The sequence below is a fragment of the Anastrepha obliqua genome, chromosome 1 (assembly GCF_027943255.1).
Source record: "Anastrepha obliqua isolate idAnaObli1 chromosome 1, idAnaObli1_1.0, whole genome shotgun sequence".
In the NCBI taxonomy this organism is placed as follows: Eukaryota; Metazoa; Arthropoda; class Insecta; order Diptera; family Tephritidae; genus Anastrepha; species Anastrepha obliqua.
Window position 1 is genome coordinate 28990541 of NC_072892.1, and position 18251 is coordinate 29008791.

Here is an 18251-nt window from a genome sequence, read left to right on the forward strand (position 1 = left end):
CGACCGATGCTCTAAAGGTGAACATAACACAGGCCATCGCTCAAATTCAGCCGGATCTATGCGGAAGAGTCATTGAAAATTGGACCACTCGGATCCGTTCCACCGTAAGAAGCCGAGGCGGGCATTTGAATGATGTCATATTCCACACTTAATGGCATATAACGCCTTTCAAATAAAAAAATAATTTTGTCCGCCCTTATTGAAAAACCCTTTAGGTTGCTCAATAAGTTTTGCGTAAGTAAGGTCGTATAAGTCCTGAAGACGATCCACTTCAAGGACACCCAAAAACAGCAACAACACCAGAAATTGTAGAAAATATAAAGAATATCGTATTAAAAAATCATCATCATCGAATGACTATTGCCTGACCTAAGCCTGAATATTTTGACTGAAGTAATGGGTAAAAGTAAAAAGTAAAGTTCCAAAGAAAGGAGAATTGACTTTGTGTGATAACTGGAGAGGTATAATGCTTCTATGCGTTACGTTTAAAGTGCTGTGTAAAGTCAGCTTAGACAGAATTAAAGACAAAATCGAAGCTATGCATTTTAAAACGCCAGCAATCGGGCTTTCGCAGTCAGAAATCATGCAGCGATTATATAGCTACTCTGCGCATCATAATCGAGCAAATAAACGAGATGCACGAGTCGTTATACCTAGTCTTCGTTGATTATGAAAAAGCTTTTGATCGACGTAAATACGAATACATATGGTGTGCCTTACAACGAAAAGGAGTTCCTGACAATATTATCGGAATCTTATCAGATGCCATCCAAACCGACGTTGGCGTAAGACAAGGCTGCATTCTGTCGCTCCTTCTTTTCCTTGTTGTCATCGATGAGATACTAACTACACCAATCAACAATGCAGGAAAAAGAGGAATGTTATGACAACCGATTTCAATGGAACATCTCGAGACCTAGATTTTTCTGATAAAATCGTTCTATTCTCTCAACGCAAATCGGATATGCAAAGCAATTTGAATGATCTCGTAAAGCATTCTAGTGCCGCTGGACTTAAAATCAACGCAAAGAAAAGCAAACATTTGGCAGTACACACGAGCAATGCATTCTACATTATCGGAGAGGAAAATATTGAAAATCTAAACGTTTTTCAATATCTTGGAAGCCAATTCACTGCGGAAAGCCGATGCAAAAAGGATGTATCCAAAAGATTACAAAAAGCAAGAGAAGAGCCACATTGCAAATCTTCTTCCGGTGTGGCAGTCCAAGCAAATGCACATTGCAACAAAAATATGGATTTTCAACTCCAATGTTAAATCAATTCTGCTCTACGCCTGTGAAACATGGTGGCTGTCTGCGGAAATTGTACAGAAACTTCAAGTGTTCGTGAACCCCTGCTTGAGACGCATTCTACGTATTTGGTGGCCAGACAACTGGATATCTAACACCGAACTGCATCGACGATGCCATCAAAAACCAATTGCAACTGAAATAAGAGTACGTAAATGGTGATGGCTAGTACCCTACGGAAAGGTAGCACCGAAATCAGCAGACAAGCGCTGGACTGGAACCCCCAAGGACAGTGCAGAAAAGGCCCCCCTAGGGGCTCTTGACAGCGCTGCATTGAAGAGGAATACAAAGCCGTGGTCAAAACAGTGACCTGGCAGCAAGTGAAAAATATATCCGGGAATCGCAGAAAATGAAAAAAATTTGCTTTGGCTCTATGCTCCGCAAAGGAGACGAAGCAATGATGATAATGAGGATGAATGGGTTTAGGAAAGCTGTGGGCATAATGGCATACAAGGTATAAGGTTTACTAAATTCTGAAAACAGAATCAAATTTAAATTTTTTTGACTTTTTACATTTTACTCCCAACATTATTTGTTTATTCTATTTACATTTCTAATAAAAAATATGCTCAGGCATCCGCTAGTATGGAATAAACCTTCATAAACCGAATAAGAATCGAAGTGTGATTTTTATTTTTTATTTTTTTCTCATAATATTTCACATGCCCTGCCTTAGTTTCCACGCTTATAGCCTATAATATCAAAAAAAAATTTTTTTTGCTATTTAATTCTTGGATTGGTAAATGTGTTTTACTTTTTTATATATCACTTTTATATATTTTTTTCTTTTTTTGGTATATTAAATAATGCATTCATATACACATATATACAGATTCATATGTTCATAGCCCCCTATTTCATATAGCTTTGTTTTTAAATAGATGCACTAAGGGAGGAAAATGCATCAGTACGAGAATTTTCAATCGGTTGAATGGCTGACAGCTGAAAATCAGCGAAAGAGGTGCACCCACAGACAAATGTATCAAATACTCAAGGGTTTGAACAAAGGCAAATATTTCAAAAAAGACCGAAGTGAACACTAAAACATCTTGCGAAATTTGTGAATTGATAGATGAATTTCGGAAAACACAATGCACTGGGAAGTGTTGCAATTATGCGATTATTGTAAAGGATTTATTCAGTTTTTGCGAAAATTTGGTGAAAATGCAGTTGATTTTGAGCCACAGCACCTGCTTAGATGACAGTTGAAAGTCTATTTCTTGAACAAAGGCCTGCTACACTCACATACCTACTAACGTGTTTGACATGCAGTAGCATAGACAGACTATTGAAAACTTTTATTAAAAACAAAAAAAAAAATAGTTAAGGGTTGCTTGCTAAGGTTAATGTCATGCAATTCTGTTAAATTTTTGGTGAAAATATGAATGATTTCATTTTTAATGCATTGTTCGCTTCTAAGTCTTTGACTAGGCAATATTAGATCGGCAGCTGATTTTTTGCTCAATTCTAAACATTTGAGTGCACTGGATATAAATGCGTATATGTGTATGCTTTATTATAAAGAAATTGTAGCACGATTGCACATAATCCTCCATATTGCAGTGATTCGTTGCACATTTCGAACCGCAATTCTTAGGTCAGCACACAGCACAGATGCCAATGTGACAATGTGATATTTTGAATATTCTTATACGGCTCTACTAATGCCACCACACCCAATTTTACGTTTTTTCTTGCATGTACAATAAATGCTGTTAGATTGGTTGGTGGGCGTACAACGGTTTCAGAAAATCAGTAAATGTTTTTATGCTTCTTAAATTTCGCTTGTGCTAAGTTATCTTTGTATGGCACACCATTTATGAAACTTAAAACCGCTTCCGCTACATTTACAGAAACGAAGAGGCACAATGCGCCCATATCATTGCTGTGCATAAATCTTAGGCATTGAGTGATTGCCATTCATATGTCCTTACAAATCATTTTGGCGGCGTTTCGGTTACAGCAATGATAATGACAATATCAACGTCAAAAAATGGCTATGCCTATTCGAATTGATATCAGCAGTAAAAAATATATACGCACTTGGCGTTGTCGCGTACGAACATAAACCACCGGCTTTGGCAAACTCCAAGAAAATCAAGTAGTTTTAAGTGACAGATTGACATCAAATTTCAAAGATCACCTGTTATCGAAAAATAATCTGAGTGTGGGTTGAACCGAGTATAGCGGGAGTGTTGCGCGAGCTACTGGATGAGCTCGTTTCATAGCTTTCCGATGATCGTTTGAAAAGTGCGTACAAAAATAAAAACTACATAATTGTTTGGGGCATAGATATATTGAATAAAGATTCGGCAGCTTCGTTGGCTGGGTCATGTCGACCGAATGGATAGAAACGCTCCGGCTCTGAAAATATTCAATGAGCTACCAGCTGTTGATAGCAGAGGAAGAGGAAGGCCTCTACGTTGATCAAATGGAAAAGAGTTTGGCTTCACTTTGTGTGTCCAACTGGCGCCGGTTAGCACGAGAAAGGAATTACTGGCACGCTTTGTTAAACTCGGCCAAAATCGGGTAAGCGGTCATCGCGCCAATCAGGAAAAAGAAGAATTGTTTGGGATCGCCTTTTCTTATTTTTCGTTATACTATTAATAATCTCCTTTCAGGTTTACACATTTCGAGCAACGTTGTTCTAGTTTGTTGATATCTTCCGACTAATAGGATTTGTCCAAGCCTGAAAAGTAGACACACGTTTCTGGAATCTCCTTCTCGTTTGATGTTTAATATTTTTTCCGCCAGCCATATCTTCGAATTGGAAAACAATAGCAGTCCGAGGGCTCCCATGGAGCCAAGGCTGGAGATTTGGTATCTTATTTTTCTGGGATGACGCCCGTGGAGAGCAAACTCTCACGAGTGCTGTTATACTGACATAGCTGTATGCAGCACAGCTACACCTACCTACTAAACAACTCTCCACTATCTACCACTCTCCCCACGGAACTGCCAAAAAAATATTATCTCACGGGGTTGGTTCGCTCAAAGGCTCCAACTTATTGTTGACGCCTAACAAACTCCACGCGTCTCAGATCGTTATGAATGTGTGTTACATGCACGCAGATTCTCCTCCATTTATTAGCTTATTTCAGCATAAAACCAATAATATTTTCTCCCCTTAAAATGTTAAAGGTTTGGAGAGCTTGGCGTGGGTATTGGAACAAGACGTGATCAACATCTTCTTCCCTCTTAGTGCAGGTTGAGTAATTTGGTGAACTGTCATGGCCAAATTTATGGCCATGCGCTGAAAATAATTGGGTTAGATGGTAGTTTGTCCCTCCATGGTTCCTTTCTAGCCACGTCGTAAGGACGACGGATGTGGCTGAAACTTGGTGTGTGTTCTTCCAAAAGATTCTACTAATGAAACATAATTTCGATTCGTGCCAGTAGTGCCATTTTTCTGTCTTTGCCCGGATTTTTCAAAGCGCTCTCGTATTAATTTGAGCTTGAGAGCTCGTAAGGTTTGTTAGCGCACACATTTATTGAGTCTTGTGGCTCGGAGGACTCTTCGACAGAGGCGCTCTTACTGGTTGGATGAGAACTATTGATATCAATGACTATGGTTTCAGAGCGGAGGATGCTCTCTCTCCTAAGGACGTAGTCTGGACAAATACTCATTTTTTTAAGATATTTCTTAGGAGTTTTTTTTAAGAAAATAAAATGCAATCGTTTTGACTTTTTGTAGTAGGGTGGCACCAAAGTAAGCGTCTTAAAAAAAATAGAATGGCTTGTTAACAGGATCTTGGCTCTTCAGGACATCTGAAACGAAAAAGTCAAACTGATTATTATGCTGTAGTCTTGTCATTCTGGCAGGTGTGACAATGGGACAATTTTTTAGAAAAATAACAAGATGACGGACTTTGGAAAACATACCATTTTATTTTCTTAAAAAAAAAAAATCCTAAAAAATATCTATAAAAAATGAGTATTTGACCAGACTACGTACTTAAAAAAGACACCCGATATTTGATGCGATGTATTGACGCATGGAATGCATTATTGAAGTTACGGATTGAGCTCTGGATGGAATCTAATCATCTTTCGTTAATTTATTGGCCCTTGTGTCTGTGGGATAGCTCTTATTGGAGGAGGTTGCTCGTTGGTGCGGTACACAGTGGGAGTTTAACCGGAAAAATTAATTCTTTTGAAAATTCAACTATTTTATTTGAATGGTTTAGCCTTATAAAGCAATATTTTAAGAAGAAAAAATCATTAAAATGCTGTACAAAAGTGACAATTTTATAAACAAAAATAATAGTCAGAGAAATGTTATTCAACTAAAACTGATTGAGATTTTTGTTAAATTAGCCAATTTACTTTTTCTTTTATTATTTATTATTATTGCTTTTGTTACAGGCTCATTTACGAGTACTTATCAAAATAGAAAAAAGTCAGTGCAAACGACCAAATATTTTAGCAAATAAAAGTAAATAAACAGGATACAATGGCACAATAATTTAAAGGCAGTTTCACTTTTCCTTCTTGGCCGCCATTGGCCCCATTTGAATTGAACTGTGCTTTTGACTTCTTCTTTTGAAATTAAGCTGCCATATTCTTTGATAAAAGTAGAAAAGTGACTAAAGATTTCAAATAAAAAACAAAAATTAAAAAAAAAATAGTTCAGAAAGAACGGGCGCAATTTGCACTCACTTTTATCATTTACTTTTAACAGTATTTAGTAAGATGAGCTGCATTTTAGAGATTGCAAAAATGGAAGAAGCAACTACGAAAGAACTGGCTTGATTTTTTCTACTCCCGCCTCTCGCTGGCAACACATTTGCGAGAAAAGTGGATGACCGCGCGCACGGTAATTGCAGATGCGTTACCAAAACTGGCCTTTGTGCGTGCGGACCACTTTTCCGCAAAAATACCCTCGAAATGGTGTGAAAAATTAGAGCGAAACGCTTTAGCAGCAGGAGTGAGTGCTTTATCTGTCATATTGTTTGTTTGTTTGTCAAATGAAAGTGTATCGAAAAAAATTAAAAAACTGTAACATAATTAGATACACTTTAACTGATTTGCTCTTATTTGGAGTTGGCATAAAATGTAAGTATGCCAGGCAAGGCGCACAATACAACCTTCATGTGCGTATGTATGTATGCATGTGTGTATGTAGATGACAGGAGCCAAGATGTACAGACAGTAGAGGTGTGGCAAACATTAGACTGTTAAAGAATCAAAAAATTGAGATTGTAGGAATTGCTTGTTTGTGAAGAGGAAGAGGAAGAGTAGGTGAAAGCAATGGAATCCATCAAACACAAGAAATTATACACATATAGTACGCATATATCAGCTCAGTCCATAAGTTCGTGCGTATTATACCCATAATTTCACTTTTGTACGATTTTTGCATACAAAAAATTATTCGCGGAATATAACGGAACTATTTATATTTTCTTTGATATATTGTGCATTCAACAAGTGATTTTAATCGCGGATAGAAGCACGTGTTGTTAAAAAATAAAATGGAATCTTCGAACACGTATAAGAGGCATATTTTGATTTTTTTTTATAAAAGTGGTAAAAATGCCACAACTGCTGCTGCAGAAATAAACACTGTTCACGGAGAGGATACCGTGAGTGTAAGAACCGCGCAAAAGTGATTTTCAAAATTCCGAAGTGGCAACTGCGACGTGGAGGATGCCCCGCGCGCTGATCGTCCTGAAGTCTTTAACTCCGACGCCGTGCTCGAACTCGTGGAAGCTGAGCCAAATTTGACAGTCGATATGATAGCTCAGAGGCGAAATTCATCGCATGGAACAGTTCATAGGCACCTGGTTCAGTTGGGAGAGGTTTCAAAGTCGGGAAAATGGGTTCCGCATAGACTTTCCGTCGCCAACCTTCAGCAGAGAGTGATGTGTGTTCTCAGCTGCTGCAACGGCTTGAAAATGAAAGTTTTTTGAACCGTATAGTTACTGGTGATGAAAAATGGGTCCTTTAAAATAATCCTGTTCGCAAACGGCAACGATTGGATAAAGATGAAACACCAGAACCGACCCCTAGAGATGTCCTTTACCCCGAGAAGATTCTCCTGTTTATTTGGTAGGATATGGACGGTATTGTTTATTATGAACTTCTGGAACGAAACTAGACGATAACTGCTGATTATTATTCCCATCAGCTATCAAACCTGAATGAGGCACTTAAAAAAAATCGACCGTCTTTAGTGAATAGACGCAAAGTTTTGTTTCACCACGACAACGCAAGACCTCATACCGCAAGGCAAACATTGGGCAAGCTGAACGAGCTCGGATGGGAGCTAACGCCGCATCCACTATACTCTCCGGATATTGCACCTTGTGATTATCACCTTTTCCGTGGACTTCAATCGCATATGAGTAACAAGAACTACTCCTCAAAAGAAGCTACAAAAAGAGATATAGGAGCGTATTTTGGCTCCAAGGACAAACAATTTTTTGAGCAGAGAATTAAAAATTTGCCTAAACGTTGGGAAGACATTGTAAATAATAAAGGAAAATATATTATTGATTAATAAGTACTTTAAACATCTTTTTTATTAATTTTAAAACCACCTTTAAAAAACGCAGGAACTTATGGACTGACCTCATACTTTCTTGTCACTGCAACAGCCCTATAAAAACGCAGAAAAACTGCATTTGGAGGCTGTATATTCATTTGAGCTTAAATTGTGAAAGCGGTGTTTCTTTTTTATTAGTTTGAATGTCACAAACCACAATATTACCAAGCCGTTCTGTTTGTTTTGTTCGTTTGTTTTGTATCGGAAAAAAGCCTGACGTTAGACTTGTCAAAATTGCGAAAAATAAGGACGCCTTCAGTAACGTAATACTTTTTTGTGTCTTCTTTTTTAAATTATAAATCAAGACATATTTATAACAGCTCTAAAAAATTCGTCTAAATAATATTAAAATTTCCATAGCGATAATTTATTCAGGTGACAGTGCACTAAAGCAATTTGCGAAAAGTGTTAAAGTCAGTGTACAGTTTATGTTAAAAAATTTCGAAGTGAAACCATGATAAAAGTTATTACATGAGGTGGTGCAAATTATTAATCCAATTTTCTTTTTGAATATTTTTTTTGTTAAATAAAAACAAAGCAAAAATTTAAAGTAATAGAAATCTTGTTTTTTTACCTTTATGCCCTTCATTGCTTGTATGTTTGTACACTACAAAAATTATGAATCTTTCCATAGGGTGATTAATTCTGCGCCACCTAGCAATAACATTTTTGACATTTGCAAATCTTTTAGTCTCACAACTCTCATTTCATTCAACGGTTAAGCTTTGCCATATTGATTACTCTGCGCTCCTCTCGGACCGGAAGTGTTCATAGATGTCCATACCTGAGCTTAGATGTTAAATCCCGGCCTGCTTGTAATTTTTTACTACATGTTTAACAGAGGAAAACGTGCTTTCAAATAATTTTGCCAATATTTCAAAACTATTTTCATTTCCACAAAGCGAATTATTCATTATTAATTCCACATTTATAATTATATTCTTTGCGATATAATAATTTCTTCTCCGTTGGTTTCCATGTTTTCAAATTATTCAATTTTAAGGCAACTTTCTGGTCTAGAGACGTGAAAATTGAAGAAAAACAATCGGTATCAATTGAAAATCGTTTTTTTCTTTCTTAGATCAATTCTTTATTCACAAATACAAAAAAAAAAATATTTTTTTTCAATGACAATAATAAAAAAATTGCTTCCCCTGACGTAACACTCGCCATTGGCGTAACTGATTGGGCTGCTCAGGTACGTCTAAAAAAAACAATGCGGTTGATTATTCATCACAAGATATGTCGCTATGGTAGGTAGCAGATTAACAAAAAAAATTTTTCTAGATATTTTATCTGTTTATTGGAAACACAAAAGAAAAAGGATTTTTTTCACGTTCCCGCTCTTAAAAAAATAGAAAAATTGATTATAAAATTATAATTCTGCTACCCGCGAGAGCCATAAATCTACTCAATAACATATTAAAAATTCAAATTAAACGGTTCAGTACTTTTTGAGAAATTACCAACGTCAACCTGAAAGAAAAAGTTTCGAGAAAACACGGTTAAAATTTCAAATGCGCGCTTATACCTGGGCGTCGTACTCCAAACCGGTCTCGTCTAAACTACAACGAATTTCAGTATAAAAATTTGCAAGTATATTTTTGAAAGTATAAACTATCATAATATGAAACAAAAAACCGATTTTTTCTAAATTCTAGACCAGAAAGGTGCCTTAAATAAAAGGTGCAACTGAATTCGCTACCCGGCCAATTATAATAAAAAAGAATAAAAAGTGAGCAAAAATGAGAAAAAACGAGAAAAATTCCTAATAATATAAACGTTATATTAAAATGAAGGCGGTCGGCGTACCCGATTGGGTTGGTGCGTGACTACCATGCGGAATTCACAGAGAAAACGTCGGTTTGAATCTCGGTGAAACACCAAAATTAAGAAAAACATTTTTCTAATAGCGGTCGCCCCTCCCAGGCAATGGCCTGGGAGTATATTTCTGCCATGAAAAAGCTCCTCATAAAAATATCTGCCGTTGGGAGTCGACTTGAAACTGCAGGTCCCCCATTTATAGAACAACATCAAGTCGCACACCACAAATAGGAGGAGAAGCTCGGCCAAACACCCAAAAAGGGTGAAAGAAACAAAGTGAGCACTGACTCTTTGGCTCCTGTATTTACATGTTGCTGCAATTACTTTACCTCGACTTTTGCAAAGTGTGGCTTTATCATTTTTTCATTAACTGCCCTAAATTTTCAAACTGGATTTTTAATCTATAAAATTAGACAGCAGAGAAGTAGAGTTAAACTTCGTCTAGATATGGCACCCGCAGCGCCCACAACTGGCCATTTTGAGTTTCTTTTGCCGGTTCTCGGACTGCCACTTTCTGTCAATTTATGTTTCTCGCTAGCAGGAAGCCGGCCGTGCATTTTGTCTATGTGTTTGTGCAAACTTTCAAATTGGCGAGGATGCTAGAATACACGATTGCGCCGTTCAGAGATGCGTTACGTCACAGCGGCGCAGTCGCGCGAAAGAGCTGAGTAAATGCAAAAAAGAATGCAAGAAGAAGAAATTACACAAACAACATACGAATAAATTGCACAATCATCACAGCGATTCACAGAGAACGAATAGAAGTAGGAGATGGGCGCCACCATTGTATTCTATACATCGTACAAATTGAATAGTCAACTGTTTTGTGTAAGAAGAAGGGGTATTAAAAACAAAACACTAAACAACAATAAATAACGTTGAGGGTTTGTTTCGGACAAGAAATGGGCACTCGAATAAATGGAGTGTGGAGTATTTGTGTTTCAGTGTTTCTGGGCTGTTAATGCTCTATCGAGAGGGCATTTCGTTCTTACGCTCATTTTAACGAAAACAAATTGCGAGCGTTTGGATTTTACTATAGTACGAGGAAGGGTGTTTATAAGTCCTCTGAATGAGCGTGTCGTATATTTTTAAATAAAATATAATTAGGCAGCCACCAACTGAAAAACTAGATAATGTTTTTGAAGCAGAACCGTTTACTTTTTTTCATGAGAATTCTTTAAATTTAACTAAGAACTGCTTTTATTAAGGGGGGAGCCTGGTTTATAAGGTCAAAAAAATCAATTTTTTTCTTTTCGTTTTAAGCGATTCCTAATATATTTCAGAATATTCACACAAAGTTACAGAGCCTAATTCTCAATATGTATTTCCGTAGATGCAAAGCCAAAGGTGGCGAGCGTTAGGTAGTTACGCTGTGACCGGATAGCTGTAGTACAAACTTTATCTTCTTTTCTCGTCTTTTCATTTTTATGATTTCTTTGAATTGGCGTACATGAATGAAAAAAAACTAATGAACCTTTTGAAATGAATCATAGCTTGTTCCCTTCAGTATTAAATTCTCTTCTATTTGAAGTAACAAAATAGATAAAAAAAATTTTCAAGATTTTTATACCAAGTTGAAGTGAATTTTTTTTTTTATAGAAATGCATTATTTTCTTTAAAACCTCCAAAAAGTTGAAATTTTGGAATTTCTCTCAGTTTTCTTAGTTCATCTAGAATAAAAAATCATGACAATTAGAAATCCATTTGAATTTTTTGCTTCAGATAATAATTACGAGCTGTATCTTGTACGTCAGTTGGAAACTCCAGCGTTGCAGCGCTCTACTAATTTCTATGTTAAACATTTTTTTCAACTTATTTTAATCAGCACAAAAATTTTTTATACTTTTTAAATGTTCATTAAAAGATAGAAAAAACTTTGCAGTGCTAAATTAATTTTTTCCTTTAAAAAAAAAATCGCAAAGAGATGCAATTTTTAGACCTCATAAACCAGGTTCCCCCCTTAACAAACTACTATCTTAAACTGCATGGAGTCGAGTCTTCTAATAATGTGTACAAAGTGTAGCAGGGCTTAAGGAACTTGGAGTTTTATTCGATATGAACATTTCCTTTAATGACCACATTAATTTTATTCTTTCAAAATCGTACGCGGTTCTAGGCTTCATTCGTCGCAATGCATTTGAACTTTCTGATCCGTATATCTATAAACTGCTGCTTACGGCTCTTGTTCGTACTCACTTGGAGTGCGCTGTTAGCATTTGGAGACCTTACGACCAAATGAGAATAGAGCGCGTTCAAAAAATATGTCACTGCAGGCATTACGTTCTCTACGATTTGAGTCCCCTGTTTCATCCTATAATTGTCGGCTAAAGCTAATTAATCTAGAGTCTGTAGGAAAGGGAAGAACAGTCCTTTCACTTTCGTTTATTTTCAGCAATGTTAATGGCATCGTCGACTGTCCACTTCTACTTGGGCGGATAAACTTTTACGTTCCTCAAAGAAGTCTTCACAATGCTTTCCTCATTATCCAATTCCAGCCTGCTTGACTGCGCCTTAGATAAAGCTAATTTTTATATATTAATAAAAAAGCTAATAAAGATATTTTTTTTTTAATCTAATTTTGTAAAAACTTTAAATTTAGTTGCTTAATATTGTATTTATATTGATTGCCAATACTTAATTTGCCAAACTTGGCTTGTTTTGCTTTACATTTGTGTCCAGGCAATTTGTACTGTAAATTATTAAAAAAATTAAATCAAATAAAAAAAATAAAAATAAAAAAAAATAATAAACTGACTAAACAATTGACAATCTTAACCATCTTTGCCAAGTTTTGTGAAAATCGCTTCAGTTCGGCGAAAATCTATTATTGGCAAGCAAGTAGAGGAAAAAATAGCTAAGAATAGCCATACAATTAGTAACCATAATCGGCCTAGAATCAGTGGTGATTTTAGTGGTTATTCCTTTGGGGTGTTTTTTTAGAATCAGACGTATAAAAATTGGTGTGTCTAAATGTATGTAGGTAATGTACTTATAAAAGCAATAGCTGGGCATCAAAAATGTGTATGCATAAATGTAGGTATGTATGTACGTATGTATGACCCATTGTATTGTATATAAATAAATGGACATTGGCATCACCGTTACCAACGTTATTGTCAAGCTCCCTCACACACTCTGCATGTAAATACAAATAAAAGAGTGATGGAAAAAATAGAAAAATCAGTAATGAAAAACATCTGCGTTTGATGGCACTTTAGCAACCCAATAATGTTCCGCCAACAACTGCGATGTTTCTTCTATGGAAATACAAAAACAAAAAATGGAAATAAAATAGCAAAATGAGCGCACAATCCTACAAAACAATTTTTGAGCTCATAGTCGGATTTTTTTATAATGCTGCCTATGTCCAGCAATTTGGTGGCGGTTAGAATGCATCTGTTAAGGGTCGCTTTGGTGGCGTTTAAAAACTGAGTAGCAGGGGTGTTCAATACCTTGCTTAATATATGGCAATGTCCATCGATGACAAATAAATAGGTATGCATCCATGTGAATAAATATATATACATTTGTATGTAATGATCCCTTGTCTATATGTGTTTGTGCTATAAAACAACGGAAGTGAATTGTCTGATGGAGTTGAGTATGCACAGCTGATTGCAGGGGGATACAATACCGAACTCATGCCAAAAATAATACACACACTTATGCGTGCATACATATGTACATACATAGCTAATATGAGTATTCCGTTAATAATAACTCGTGAAAGTGAAATAATAAAGTTTTAAAATATATGAAATTATTTAGTGTGTTTGCTTGGGTTATCCCGTTCAGTATCGCGAACGATCCGGTTAATTTTTATGGGTGCTGGTAGCATTGATATAAAACTTCATGTTCTGGGGTACGAAGAAGAAGAATTAGCGTAAGCAATTTATTAAATATATCCTTCCACAAGAATGTTTGTAGAAAATTGTTGAACTAAATCCCAAGTAACTAATATTCTAATATTCATTCTCTATTAATTATAAGAAACAAATAAATTATAAGTCATAAATAGTCATAAAGTATAAATAATCATTAGCATTAAATCTGTTTTTCGTTGTAAGAAATACTGAATTTATTTAGATTATTAAATGAATAAATAAATAAATAAATATAAAAAAAAAATAAAAAAAGTGCGTAACCCGAATGCACATTTAAAACGAGATTCAGATTCAGATTCAGAGATTACTTCATTTCGGGGAAAATACAGGGTCAATCGTTAAAATACTTATACATAATATAGGGTGGACCATGTAAAATTTGCTTTTTGAATCGGCTTTTTTTTATTTTCAAGATTGAACATTGTCATTTATGAATGAAAAATAATATCGTTCAAATGACTGCCACGACTGACTTTACAGTAGGCATTCGATTAACCCAATTTTTAAGCACATTTTCGATTGTTTGGGCTCGAATTTCATGAATGGCAACTTCGATTTCATGTTTTAAAGCATCAATCGTCTCTGGATGGTTCGCATAGCATTTGTCCTTAACGGCTCCCCACAAAAAATAGTCCAACGGGCTTAAATCACAGCTCTGAGGCGGCCAATTAATATCGGAATTTCGGCTGATTATTCGTTTTTCAAAAACGGCAGCCAAAAGTTCGAGGCTAACTTTGGCAGTGTGACAAGTTGCACCGTCTTGTTGAAACCAAATATCGTCCATGTCATCCTCTTCAATTTTTGGAAACAACTCGTTGAGCATGTCACGGTAACGCTCGCCATTTAGGTACTGTAACCGCGCTTCCTCGCTCGTTTTCAAAAAAAAAAATGGCCCGATGATGCCGTCAGACCAAAAACCGCACCAAACAGTGACTCGTTGTGGATGCATTTGAATTTGTGAAAATCAGAAAAGAAGAAGAAGACTCACCACTCTGGAAATAGGTTTTCAATATTTCCCAATTTTGTTCAAGCGTATAGCGTCCCATTTCGAAATGTCAAACCTTTAAGAAAATTATAAACACATTTGACATGTCATTTGTAATACCATTCTCAAAAAAATAGGTGGTTCAAAAAGCAAACGCTATATGGCCCACCCTGTATGTAGATGTATTTCATCTTTCATTGGTATCTACCTAAACCTTGATAATTGTTGGTTGGGCTTGCGTACATCTATTAAAAGTTGAGCAATACCATCGATTTGCTTAGGCATACCCACGTTGGAGAGGCTAGACTAGAGGTGTCAGACTAATATAGGTATATGACTGCTTACTAAACATCTTGCCCTCCAATGAAATAGCACGGATTTGTTTGCAGATTGTATTTTAGCATTGCACCTCACTGCTATCTGCCCGCCTCAGTAAGTATCTGTGGCCTAATGGCGGCCATGGGGAAACAATTTTTACAGATGTGACCAACACTTACTTACTTAGCTGGAAATTCCAACCGATGGTCAGACTAGGCCGCAACAAAAATGTTGCGCCAATCGCCTGTGCATTGCGCGCGTTGACGCCAGTTAGAAACACCAAGGGCGCTCGGGTCATCGTCGACTTGGACTTTCCAACGTAGAAGAGGAGGTCTTTTTCTGCGAGTTCCATCAGTTAATTTCGAAAAAAGAACTTTCTTTGCTGCAACGTTTTTGTTCATTCATTTAACTTAACTTAGCCAGCGCTGCCGCTGAATTTTAAGGTGCTTCACTACGTCGATGTTGGCTTACAGGTCGTGGTTCGGACCATAGAACTTGCGAAGAAGTTTTCTCTCGAAAGCACCTAATAACCGTCCGTCGGTGCTCATGGCCAATATCAGACCGTTATCCGGCTCTCAGTAAATTTGACAGAGTCAGTTGAGAGGCTGACGAAACAGGGGAGGTGCTTACAAAAAAACTGAGATTGTGTTGGTTATATACGAGAAAGGTCAACATAATCTCCGCTTACGCTGCTTCGTTGCCGTCCGAAGAATGACTGTTTGGACGAGTGTGTGTATAGTGTGAAACGAGCGGGAAGAAATCGGCGGCCGAGGGACCTATGACGTGGGTGCTGAAGTTGCTCACACAATTTTGTTTTTCACCATAGATGATGGCAAAATCTGGCAAATCTATCATCCTATGGCACAGAGAACCATTTTTTCGTCCAGATTCGTAAAAAAAATCAATGATAGAAATGTAGCTTTAACCTCAAACAAGGAAAATAAGAATAATGGAATTAAATAAGAATAAGTTTAGAAACATCAAAGGAACTCTAACAGGATGTTGAAGATTGAATTAGCACCCTACTTAACTGGCAATATACTCCAGTGGAACTGGCAGGTTCTATAGAGAGGAAGATGAAACTGCCAATTATGTGTCTGCAACGCACCCAGCACTGATGCAATAGCGGGACAAATACCTGGATAAACATATTTTACCAGAGGAACAAATAAAAGTCAATAAAATAGGACAAGTACTAAAATTTATTGAGGAAGTTCGGGTCAGAGATATACTCTGAATTCATGAGGGGGCACAGTAGATTTTTCAGGTCGCAGTGCTAAATTCCCTCATAATAATACCACCTTCAAACTATAATAAGTGTGAAACTAAAATCGTCATATCTTTAAAAAACTTGGTGAAGCCTTCAAAAAACTGCTAAACATTGAATTGCAATCGACGTTCGAACACACTTGGCGATGAAGTATCTGGGTATCCGGCGCCAGTTAGCACGAGAAAGAAACAACTGGTGCGCTCTATTAAACTCGTACAAAATCGCGTAAGCAGAAGAAGAAGCCACGATTCGAGCTACATATGTATATGCAAAGTTACAAGTCTCCAACTCAACGGTAATTTGCTTAAAAATCGAGTGCAAAGTTCTTACTGAGGATTGGGATTAACCAAAGAGCGAGTTGATGTAAACGTGGTAGTACACGTAATAAAAAAAATCGCTATTTGAAGTGCACACACACATAAACGCAAACACTTCGTATGCTGCTACCCAAAGCCGACCTTTGTTTATCGCACGCTTTCACTTTACTGCCCCTTATTAATGATTTTTTTTTACTCCTACATTTGAAACGCCTACTTAAAGCAACGTCCAGTGTGGCTAATTAAAGATTACCTTTTATAATAAAATACCACAGGCACGGGTATGTATTTATAGAAATAAATTTCTCCTGCATATACATAAATGGGAAATGTTAATATTTAAGCAGATCACAACAAACAAAAGTTTCATTGGAAATATGTTGCAATAACGCTTGTGTTGCACATGACGTTCAGCAAAATCTTATTTTGTAATGTTGAAGTAAATTCGTAAATAGTACCGACGCAGATATCTACTTGCCCGTATACTGCACAGCATTTAATTGCGATTGTTGAGTAGTTCAACAAGATAGAAAATATACAAAAATATTAGAGACGAAGACGATGGTGAAAGGCGAAATTATATGCATCCATCCATACATATTTCTGTATGTACAAAAGGTTTGCCGATGCTTAGGGCTTGGAAATGGTATAATTGAAAATTGCCTAAATGCCGGTTAGTTCTGTGCAGCCAGGGTATTTATACGAACACATGCCTCTCAACCGACATGGCGTGGAGATTTCAATTAAAATGCGTGAAAAAGAGGAAAATGCAACAAAGAAAATTTAAATGAATTACTAATAATTATGTGTCTAGGTATGTATTATGTATGCAATTGTAAAAAAAGGACGCTAATGCATCTATCAGTGGTTGCCCACATGTGAACAACGAAGGCGCACGAGTCAGATGTAATCAATTCTGCTTTTAAGGACCCGCTAAGCCAATCAACATCTCATATGGTCATTTAAATGGACAGCAACATGAAATATGTATCTTTTTAAAGCATATCTACACACCATACATATGCGTCTATGAGAATAAGAAAGCGAAAGTGAAGGCGAAACGTTAGTCTGCAACAAAAATATACAGAAGGTATTCGTCTAATTCATTTTTCCGCAGCTCTCATAATTAGCTAAATATTTAAGAATAGATAATGAGACGGTCAAACAGTATTAATACGGAAGTTAATCGTAAATTCTTTTCGGGGATTGTCTCATGTGTCTTACTCATTGGAAGCAAACGTCATTTTATGATTCCATTCACTTCGTTCCACGACGGAAAGACATCAGGGCGCCGAGGATGGTGACTGTCTTCATCGAGAAAAAATTGTAAATTTTGTAAAAAACATACAGCTACAACGCTATTTTTTATTGCTAGAATTTCAAAAATGTCAATTTTTTTTTTTTAATTAATTTTAACTATTTTAATTACCCCCCAGTTATTATAATTTATGTAATAAAATATTTCTATAAAAATTGTTTATATATTATTCGGTATTTTTTGCAATACCTTTAAGCATTAATCACAAAGAATCGACTTAGATACAGACAGGCAAGGTGGCACAAAATTAATCACCCTATCGGAAATTTCATAACTTTTGCAAATGGCGTCGTACGTATGAAGCTATAAGCCAGTGCTGTAATACCATATTTTCTAAAGCAGATATTATGGAAGGTGGCGCAAAATTAATCACAGTTTACAAATAGAGAGGCGATGGATCGCGTAAAGGTCAAAATAAAGATTTCCATTGAACGAAATTATTTTTATTTATTTAGTAATTAATTAATTTTGCGGCAAC